The sequence below is a fragment of the Papaver somniferum genome, unplaced genomic scaffold, assembly GCF_003573695.1.
Source record: "Papaver somniferum cultivar HN1 unplaced genomic scaffold, ASM357369v1 unplaced-scaffold_133, whole genome shotgun sequence".
In the NCBI taxonomy this organism is placed as follows: domain Eukaryota; kingdom Viridiplantae; phylum Streptophyta; class Magnoliopsida; order Ranunculales; family Papaveraceae; genus Papaver; species Papaver somniferum.
The window spans coordinates 7,607,080-7,618,003 of record NW_020622492.1 but is presented as its reverse complement, the minus strand read 5'-3'; positions in this window follow the sequence as shown (position 1 = coordinate 7,618,003).

The following is a 10,924-nucleotide window of genomic DNA, read 5'->3' as shown; positions in this document are numbered from 1 at the left end:
CCACATTTCCACGCCAAGGCATGCCAACCATGCCAGCCGCACCACTATGCCAATGGAAAACCATGCCAGCCACATCTCCGCACCATGCGCCAATGGCATGCCAAACCCTTGGCCCCACCATGCCAAGCCAACCACACCTTTCCTTGTCCCCAACCATGATAGTCGCACCATGCGTCAATGGCATGCCAAACCCTTGGCCCCACCATGGCAAGCCAACCGCGCCTTGCCTTGGCCCCAACCATGCTAGCCGCACCATGCGCCAATGGCATGCCAAACCCTTGGCCCTGCCATGCCAAGCCCACCGCACCTTGCCTTGGCCCCACCATGCCAAGAAGCTCGTACCAAACCCTTGGCCCCACTATGCCAAGCCATCCGCGTCATTGGCCTTGTCACCACCATGCCGGCCTTCCCCATGCGGCTACCAAAACGAAGGCGTGCGACGATCAACGTCCACCCTTCTATCCTGGATGCAAATCCTAGCCGTCCAAGGTCGCCAAACAACGCATGGTAACCTTTGTCCCAAAACCCTAGTTTTGGCCACGCCAAACCGCGCCAAGGCATGCCATGCCGCATGTGCCAATGGCATGCCAACCACCTTGTCGCGCCACACCATGTCGGCCTTCCCTATGCGGCTACAATAACGGAGGCGTGCGACAATAAACATCCACCCTTCCATCCTAGATGCAAATCCTAGCCGTCCAAGGTCGCCAAACAGCGCATGGTAACCTTTGGCCCAAAACCCTAGTTTTGGCCACGCCAAACCGCGCCAAGACATGCCAATGGCATGCCAACCACCTTGCCGCACCATTCCATGCCGGCCTTCCCTATGAGGCTACCAAAACGAAGGCGTGCGATGATCAACGGCCAACCTTCCATCCTGGATGCAAATCCTAGCCATCCAAGGTCGCCAAACAATGCATGGTAACCCTAGTTTTGGCCACACCAAACCGCGCCAAGGCATGCCATGCCACATGTTCAAATGGCATGCCAACCACCTTGTCGTGCCATACCATGCCGGCCTTCCCCATGCGGCTACCAAAACGAAGGCGTGCGACGATCAACGGCCACCCTTCCATCCTAGATGCAAATCCTAGCCGTCCAAGGTCGCCAAACAACGCATGATAACCTTTGGCCCAAAACCCTAGTTTTGGCCACGCCAAACCGCACCAAGGCATGCCATGCCACATGTGCCAAATGGCATTCCAATCACCTTGCCGCGCCATACCATGTCGTCCTTCCCTATGCGTCTACCAAAACGAAGGCCTGCAACAATCAACGGCCACTTTTTCATCTAAGATGCAGATCTTAGACGTCCATGGTTACCAGCTAACGCATGGAAACCTTTGGCCCTATTTTGGTCGCGCCTAAACAAAGCCAAAACCCTAACTTTTGGCCACGCCTAAACTGGGCCACATTAAAGCCATACTGATCATACTTTCATTCCACTGGCTACCAAACGAAAGGTTGCAATAATCAACGGCTACCTTCCTCTTAAGATGCAAAATCTCGACCGTTGAAGGTCACCACTGAGCCGGCAAGTCTCCCAAGCTCAACTTGCCAGACAACAACAACATGCTACATGTTTTCCACGAAAACACTCGAGACATCAACACATGTCACAAACTGGGGGATGCTCATTGGTTATAGGTTTGGCGGTTTACAGCGTGCGGCGTACACTACGCTCGTTATAATAAAGTGTCATAAGGATGAGGCGGTTAGTAAATACAGGGAGTAATAGTGAAATGCTTTCTTTTATGGTACATCAATTGCAAGCGTTACCGGTTACCACCTCCTCCCATTTACTCACCCGTTTTCTATTTCTTAATGAGACCAGAGTACGTTTAACTTCGACTCGTATAAATAGGCATTACCTATTTCCACCGAACAACAAGTTCTGGTCAGGAGCATACAACAATCATTCATTTGCTAGCTTTCCCATCTGTTAGCTTCCCACTTTCTGATACAAGTCACAAAACAACTACTCTTCCAGAATCAACTATTCTGGTCTCAACACTCTCTTCGCTTCCCTCCCCAAAACCAACCCTTCTCCTCCACTTTGTGACCGAAGCAAGTATGGAACGGACATTTCTTGGTTTATGCCGGACTTGTACAGATTGATCTCTCGAATCTAAAGTACTCCCTTGCAGTACATTGTTTAGGGTTTAGATTATTTTCTCACCCACATCACAGGAAATTCCCGAAACCAGCAGAAACTGTTTTCACCCTCAAACAGTCACTTAAAAGGGAAAAAGTGTTGGAGGCGGATTATTTCTCATTATTTTCTTTTACTTATTCATCTCTGTCTGAAAAGTATATCGGCTTTAATGATGCAAATTCATTGTCTGAAAATCATGACAGCTTTAGTGATGAATACAAATTAAAGAGAAGAAGTGGATCTGAGAAGTAAGAGACGACTTCTATTGGTGGAAGAATGCGAAGAAGATAAAAAGCATCATTTCTCACATGCGGATGCTACTGGAAGCACACTGGAGGATTCAAGCTACAATGGTTATGGATCTGTGTAAGTTGTTGCCCGGGTATTGCAATCGAGGGAGATGGGTACTTGAGCTGGAATTGAGAAGATTGCAGGCATGAATCGAATGGTTGTGTGCAAGAGTACAAAGTGGTTGAGATGAGAGTTGGTTACGAAAGTAAGCTTGAGCAGATGTTGGTGCTAGGCAGATATGCAGAGAAGAAAGAAATGATGCTTTATGTAAGATTGTAGTGGCTCATTGATGGAACAGAGGCTAAAACTTATGCAGTTTATTAGTGAGGCAGAGACTGGTGATAAGAATTTATGACTGGTAATAGCAATTCAGATGCAACTGCAAAGCAGTTGTGGTTAGAGTCTGAGCAGTTGCATCTGGTGGTGCCGAACTAAATTGCATGTGGGAGTTGTTTGGTGGTGGACAAGACTGAGATAGATACTTTGCTGGTGCTGCGAAGCTAAGATTGAAATGGAAGTGGTTGTGACAGTGAGAGTTGTTGCGTGTCGTTAATGCAAAAAATTAATAAAGATATTTCCCACTAATTAACTACTAATATAGTGATAGTAAGAGATAGTTCCCACAGAGAGCTGTGTAATTGATAGGTTATTTGATCAGCAAGATATAATAAATAATAAAGGGGGTTTGGTTGTGAGATAAATATAAAGACAATAATAAAGAAAAGAGATGATCAAGGAATCCTTCGACGTTACCAAGCGTTAACAGGATTAGAATACTTACCTATCGTTCATAAGAACCATTCATCACCAACCGTATAATAACATCTAGAGCAGTGTTATCTCCAAATCTCCTTGTGTAACTTGATATCGAAGCGCTCGCATATCAAGTTCTATCCAACTGAGCCACCAAGTAGTAGCGCACTCAAGGTGTAACCCAATCAGAAGCCTTAAGTTGTGTGAACTTAGATTGATCCTAGCAGTTAGACTCTTAGCGCAAGCCTTAAGGGTTATTCAACAATTACACGGATGTCCTAACCTTTACTAGCAATAGAATTATCAATAGATTAATCCAATTGTACACTTGAACAATCTAGAAATCAATCATAAATCCTAGATATAGTAAAAACAACGATGATGATTAAAACTCTCAATAGATTTGTATTAATAATAAATCTTGCTTAGAACATTGAATTCATCCTTAATCAACAAAGGTTTAGTTTCTCATGATTACACAATTACCCGGTTTCCCCCTAAAGGGGTAAACCCTAAAATATTAATGAAGAACAAAAGTATAATATGAGATCGATGATCCTATTTTACATAACCTAATACCTTTTTATAGGTTTACATTACTTGGTCTCCAAGTATTTAGTTCGGTTCAATAACTCGACCCGAAAATACGACATAAAGACTCCCAAACGTGACCTTAGTCCTTCCAAGGTATTAATACACGTTTTCCACTTGCTAAGTACGCGTACCCAGTCCGCAAACTTCAAAATCCAGCAAAAAATTTCGGAATTAAAGTATGCGTACCTGTCCACATACTTTACTGTCTTCGGTATTCGATAAAAACTTTTTTGACCACAACTTCTTCGTCCAAACTCGGAATGATCTCATTCTTTTTTAATTCTTTTTATATTTCAATTATCTTCAAGATGGTGATGATAAATCCTTAATTTGAATGATTTAAGATCGGTATTTGGCCCGTGTCTTGATTTTGAGCGCTTTGCTCCTTTTCGTCGCACTTCTTCAACTTCTCTTGGACTTGGGCACTTGGAATACTTATCTCCTTAGCTATTTTCAGCACTTTGTAGCTTCTTTTTGGATTATTCACCTATTAGAGGTAAATAAGAGAAAACAAGAGTAATAATACGAAAATATGCAAGAATAATAGCTAAAGCAAGTATGGAATGGACACTAAATCATATGAATTATGCACTTATAAAATTCCCCCACACTTAGCTTTTTCTATTCCTCGAGCAAACTAAATAACACTAATCCTAAATACAACAACTCCATCTCGTTGAGAATACAGTTACTCTTAGCATGAATAACAGGCCTTTAAACCCCTAGGTGTCCCTAGTGGACGAGTTATAGTCTCTTGAGGGATTACAAGAGGTATACCCACAAAACCTACTCCAATTTCTCTCCTTGGAAGAACCGTTAAGGATAGACACAAAGTAGAAAGCCAAATAATTATCTTTCATATGTTCTTTAGCTGCAAATATCCCACGTACATTCCAATCATCACACATAAGCAATTACTTCCGTGTGACATTCAACCTGATTGCAAAACTTAACTAAGATAGTCATCGTACTTGTTTCAACTTTCGTCACACACTCGCATACTGAAATAACATGGATAGATAAGAGAATGGAAATAGAAAAGTGAAGTGTGTAAATGTTGACTAAATTGAAAGATGTTACCCACAATACTTGTGTGAACGTCGTCAAAGGATTCTTATTTATAGCGCAATAGTTGAGAGATCGAAGCACCCATTTAACTCGACCACATGATTAGATACTCTAAGCGCATGTTCCTTTTCAGCAAGTACATGATAGTTGCCTTGGATCCTGCGTTCCATGTTTGCTTAGGCGACCGAGACAGGGACAACGTTTCACACATACTGCTATCCAAGTGTTTGAGAACCTCATCAATAGTCTTTTTGACTTGCTATGTAATGATGATATGATTTTTATTTTTATCGACTATGATTAGTCCGAAATTTCGGACCTATCATTCATTAGTGTCGATAAATGAAGAGGAGCCTTATATATATTTCCTTTTTTTTTGTTCTTTTATTTTGGCTCACTCTTTATAAGTGTAAGACAATTGTCTTATGGGGCTTTTAAATAAACTCAACCAATGATTACCTTGCTGCAACATCCATGGCAGTATTAGGCTCCCACCAAATCCCTTTAGAGAAATATATAACTGCAAAAATAAAAAGAAAGTGATTCAGTAATGATTAATTGTGAGGATAAGTCTTTCAAACGACTACCACAACTTAGTTTCGCATTCAATTATGAACGTATATAATTATGGATTGTAGAACGATAAAGTGGAACTCAATCTATAGCCGTAAAAACTGTTTCAACCTGAAAAGGTTTAGTGCATCATCCTAAAGATGAAGTCTCAATAATGCAAGAAATCAAAGAGTATGATTTTTTTTATTTTTCTTTCTATGCAAGACAAACATGCTTAACTACTCCCCCACACTTAAACTCAACATTGTCCTCAATGTTCAAAACCGAAAATTCTGATTTCTGACATAACATCCCTGAAAAACTCAAAAACTGTACCAATGGGTAGGGAACTAGGAAAAACATCCTCAACGAAAGTTGTTCGCCTACGTCTTTTCTATACGGTTTCCAAAGGGCACAGTGATTAGATAAATGGTCTGACTTTTATGGGCTCCGTACTGACTGACATGCAATCTGAAAAAAGTTCTATAAAAATACCGAAACTCAAATTTCCAGGCCTATCGCTCTAAATTAAAAAACTCCAAATTCATATTTTCTTTTTGTAAAATAAATATGAGTCTGTACTATTTAAAGTTTGGGGTCAACCACTCAAATCGGACTCCGTATGAATTCTCGAGAGCTATTTTCGTAACAAGTGCGCAGTCAGAATTTTCTGACGAGAATTCATCCAAACTTTCATTATAGATATAGGACTTCGTAAAATCTAAAATTTGAATGAAATATATGATATGAAAAACTAATAAAATTAAAAACAAAAGGGATGAGATACAAAACCAATGGGTTACCTCCCTCGCAGCGCGTCCGTACACCAATAATCTGAAAATTTAGTAATCCTTCCAAATAACAATCTGCAATTCAAATAACAGCTTCACAAAAACATTAGCACAAAACATAAATATTGAAGCTATCACTTTATTGAAGTTTCCCCTACACTTAGTCCTTTATAAAACATAGAATTCGGGAACTTCAAAAGGTTCCTCAGCTTGGTGAACCTGCACAATACTCGAATCAAACACATCAAGTGGTGGATACTTAGAAGCAAAATAATCAGTTAAAACTTTAGAAGCACACAACTCCAATCCTAAGTGAGGTATTTTCCTAAAATTTGGGTTAACAACTCTTTTAGAATCTACTTCAATTGGATGGAAAGGATCAATAGATATAGAATTATGCAAAGGATTAGAAAAACCTTGTTTCGGATCCTCATTCGTAATTAACAGTGAATTATTTACCTCAATTATATCGTGGTCCTCTATCGAGCTATTATTATATAGATCAATTGGGTCTTCCACAAAATTAATCAATTTGATTTCACTCTCAACCTCAATCTCTTCAACACTCTCATCATCCGAATCAAATACCACTCTCATGAACTCTTCTTCAGTATAGATTTTGGGTATTTTGTATGAGTATCAGTCGAGGGAATAATCGGGTCTACTCCTTGAAAATCAACCGGCCTAAAAACATTGTAATCTGGTTGTTCATTGTAACGTTGACATGTATTTGAGTATGTCACACCGCTCATAACAATGGTTTGGTCATGCCAAGGCTCCTCCTTTTGAATAGGCGAATGATCATTATTACAATCCGGAACTCGAATAACTTCATCAATGCTACAAGGAATTTCAAAAGGTTGCTCATCTCCAAAATATTTGTTATCGTCCTTAGGAGTTTCAAAATCAGTTTGGCTTTGAGACCAAACTTCTTCTTCATTCCTATTTTTACCGAGTTGAGCAATTTGTTCGTATAATTTCTCCGAATTCCTTTGAATTTCTCGATATGATTCTTCCCTTTGTTGTTGAAATTCTTCCATCTTTTGAATGTGTTGGTCCAACCCTTGTTGATGTTGCTCTAATCCATTACAATATTTTTCTATTTGCACATGAAGATCTTCCATCATGGTACACATATGTTCTGTAGCACTTGAAGAAATAGGATTAGAAGCATAAATATCCTCCCATCCTTGTGATTGTCCAGTTACATACCTGTCATAAGGTTGTTGATATGTATGTGAATATCCATAAGGTGTCGTGGGATATTGATCATAGCCAAAAGATTGGTTTTTATTATACCCATAGGATGGTTGGTAGTTGACATATGAATGAGATTGAAAGCCATATTGATTACCATTGTTGTCAGTGTAATCTTGTGCTCCGCACATGTTATTTCTGTAAGGAAACATGACAACTCACAAGAACAACAAAATCAAAACAAAAATCTAAAAACAAAAAAAAAACAAGCTAAACAAATAACAAATCAATTAGCAACTGCTCCCCGGCAGCGACGCCAAAATTTGTTGCATGTTGTTAATGCAACAAATTAATAAATATATTTCCCACTAATTAACTAGTAATATAGCGGTAGTAGGAGATTGTTCCCACGAAGAGCTGTGTAATTGATAGATTATTTGATCAGCAAGATAAAATAAATAACAAAGGGGGTTTGGCTCTGAGATAAATATAAATACAAAAATAAAGAAAAGAGATGATCAAGGAATCCTTCGCCGTTACCAAGCGTTAACATGATTAGAATACTTATCTATCGTTCATAAGAACCATTCATCACCAACCGTAGAATAACAACTAGAGCAGTGTTATCCCCAAATCTCCTTGTATAACTTGATACCGAAGCGCTCGCATATCAATTTCTATCCAACTGAACCACCAAGTAGTAGCGCACACAAGGTTTAACCCAATCGTAAGCCTTAAGTTATGTGAACTTAGATTGATCCTAGCAGTTAGACTCTTAGCGCAAGGTCCACTTACTAGTGTTGTCTTCACACATGATTGCTCCGTAGAATCCCTCTACGAGGTCTCACGTTCTCTACTTGTGTAAGGGTTATTCGACAATTACACGGATATCCTAACCCTTTACTAGCAATAGATTGATCAATGGATTAATCCAATTGTACACTTGAACAATCTAGAAATCAATCATACACCCGAGATACAATGAAAACAAACGATGATGATTAAAACTCTTAATAGATTTGTATTAATAATAAATCTTCATGCTTAGAACATTGAATTCATCCTTAATCAACAAAGGTTTAGTTTCTCATCATTACACAATTACCCGGTTTCCCCCTAAAGAGGTAAACCCTAAAATATTAATGAAGAACAAAAGTATAATATGATATCGATGATCCTATTTTACATAACCTAATACCTTTTTATAGGTTTATATTACTTGGTCTCCAAGTATTTAGTTCGGTTCAAGAACCCGACCCGAAAATACGACATAAAGACTCCCAAACGTGACCTTAGGCCTTCCAAGGTATTAATACACGTTTTCCACTTGCTAAGTACGTGTACCCAGTCCGCAAACTTCAAATTCCAGCAGAAATTTTCGGAATTGAAGTATGTGTACCCGTCCGCATACTTTACTGTCTTCAGTATTCAATAAAAACTATTTTGGCCACAACTTCTTCGTCCGAACTCGGAATGACCTCATTCTTTTTGCATTCTTTTTATCTTTCAATTCTCTTAGATATGGTGATGAGAAATCCTTAATTTGAATGATTTAAGATCGGTATTTGGCCCGTCTGTTGATTTTGAGCGTTTTGCTCCTTTTCGTCGCACTTCTTCAACTTCTCTTGGACTTGGATACTTGGAATACTTCTCTCCTTAGATCTTTTCAGAACTTTGTATCTCCTTTTTGGATAATTTACCTATTAGAGGCAAATAAGAGAAAACAAGAGTAATCATACGAAAATATGCAAGAATAATAGCTAAAGCAAGTATGGAATGGACACTAAAATCATATGAATTACGCAATTTTCAAGAGTCAAGTAGAAGTTGCAGAAATAAGAGGGTTAGCTGAAGCTGCAGCAGTGCGAATGATGCTCCATCATGTCCAGAGCAACAATAGTAATGCAACACTATGGCATTCTGGGCTATGCAAATAGCTCATGTTCTGCAACAACTATGACTTAGAGCCTATCTAACTGACTCGGTATTGATTCAGACTATGACTCATTCTTTGACTCGGGTGACTGACTTTGACCGGTGACTGGGTGGACTTTGCGAGTCGCCTGAGCACTACTATGGTGACTTTTCCGTCCAATTTCAGGCGATGAATCCAGTTTTCCGGCGACCACTTTCGGGGAAGATTTTCACATGGGTTATTCTCACATATGGGCTTGGTGGACATCTTGGTTATGGACCTTTGGAGACTTGACCTAATATTGGGAGGGAGAAAAGCTACATAAGAGAAAGTTTTCTACATCTTTGATATCACGTATTCTATTGTTCTACTTGGAGATTTTGGAGAGAACGGCTATTAGGGTTTGCTTTCATCTTCTTTATTATTAATTATGATGAACTCCATTAATATGAGTATCTAAATGCAATTATTGGTTATGGGATAAATTTGATTTCATCAAACATCCTATTTGATTCAATGAATTAGTTTTGTCTCAATTCTATCGTTTATGATTCATCGTTTTTATTAACATATGATTTGAATGCTAGTTTGGTTGAGTTCGGATCAATTGAATTTGTTTTCATCTCTATAGCTATATTAGAGTTTTCAATACGTAAAAGTTGTTAATCTCTGATTTCTAGTAGCATCTTGTGGTTAGTTCTTGTAGTGATACATCTTATTAATCGCATATGAATCATAACCTTTGTTCAAAAGAATTAGTGCTTTTACACGTTTGTTTGCATTGATTAGTCTTATTTCATAGAACTTAAGGCTCTTAGGGAGTTAAACTTAATTGTGCTTTTACACTTTAGGTTGCTTTCTAGGTAGATTTGACAATAGCATCTTTTAATGTTGTTTGTGATAAAATTAGGAAATAAACGAGATACTCTTGCGATCAAGATATCCTAGGACTTTTGATAATTGCGAGATTAAAATACCAGTTCTAGTCATTGATAAAAATACATGTTTGTGAATGATCCTATCTCATGACCATATCTTCTCCTTATTGATTATTCTCTAATATTTACCTTGTTTTCTATTTAATTATTATTGCTTTCATAGAAACCCCCCTTGGTTACTTAAGAATCTGAAAATTAAATAACAATAATTGCCTCTCTGTGGAAATGATCTCTTTCTTACCTTATACTTAATCCATATTATTTGTGAGTAAGAAAGTGAAATTATTTATGACGCATACGACAGCGATCACTTGTCTGCAACCACTTCCCATTTTTAAAGTTCTTCAATTAGAACCTTGAGTTCAGCAAGAACACTTCTTGTTTCATAAATTCTTATTTGATCCAATCTTGATGTTGAACTGTCATTATGAGATTGCTTGTCAGTTCTTCAAAACCTTGGATATATTGAATCATACTATCAGAAGGAATCCACTTGGTTTCGGTTGGATCTTGAAAGTTATAAGCCAACAGACATGACTCATCTTGAGATCCATTCGAACTTTCTGAATCATACATGATATTTCACGATTTATAAAGGGGGATACCAGTCCTACTAAGTGTTGATACCATTTTATCGATCCAACGGCCAGGATCGATGTGATCTTTTTTT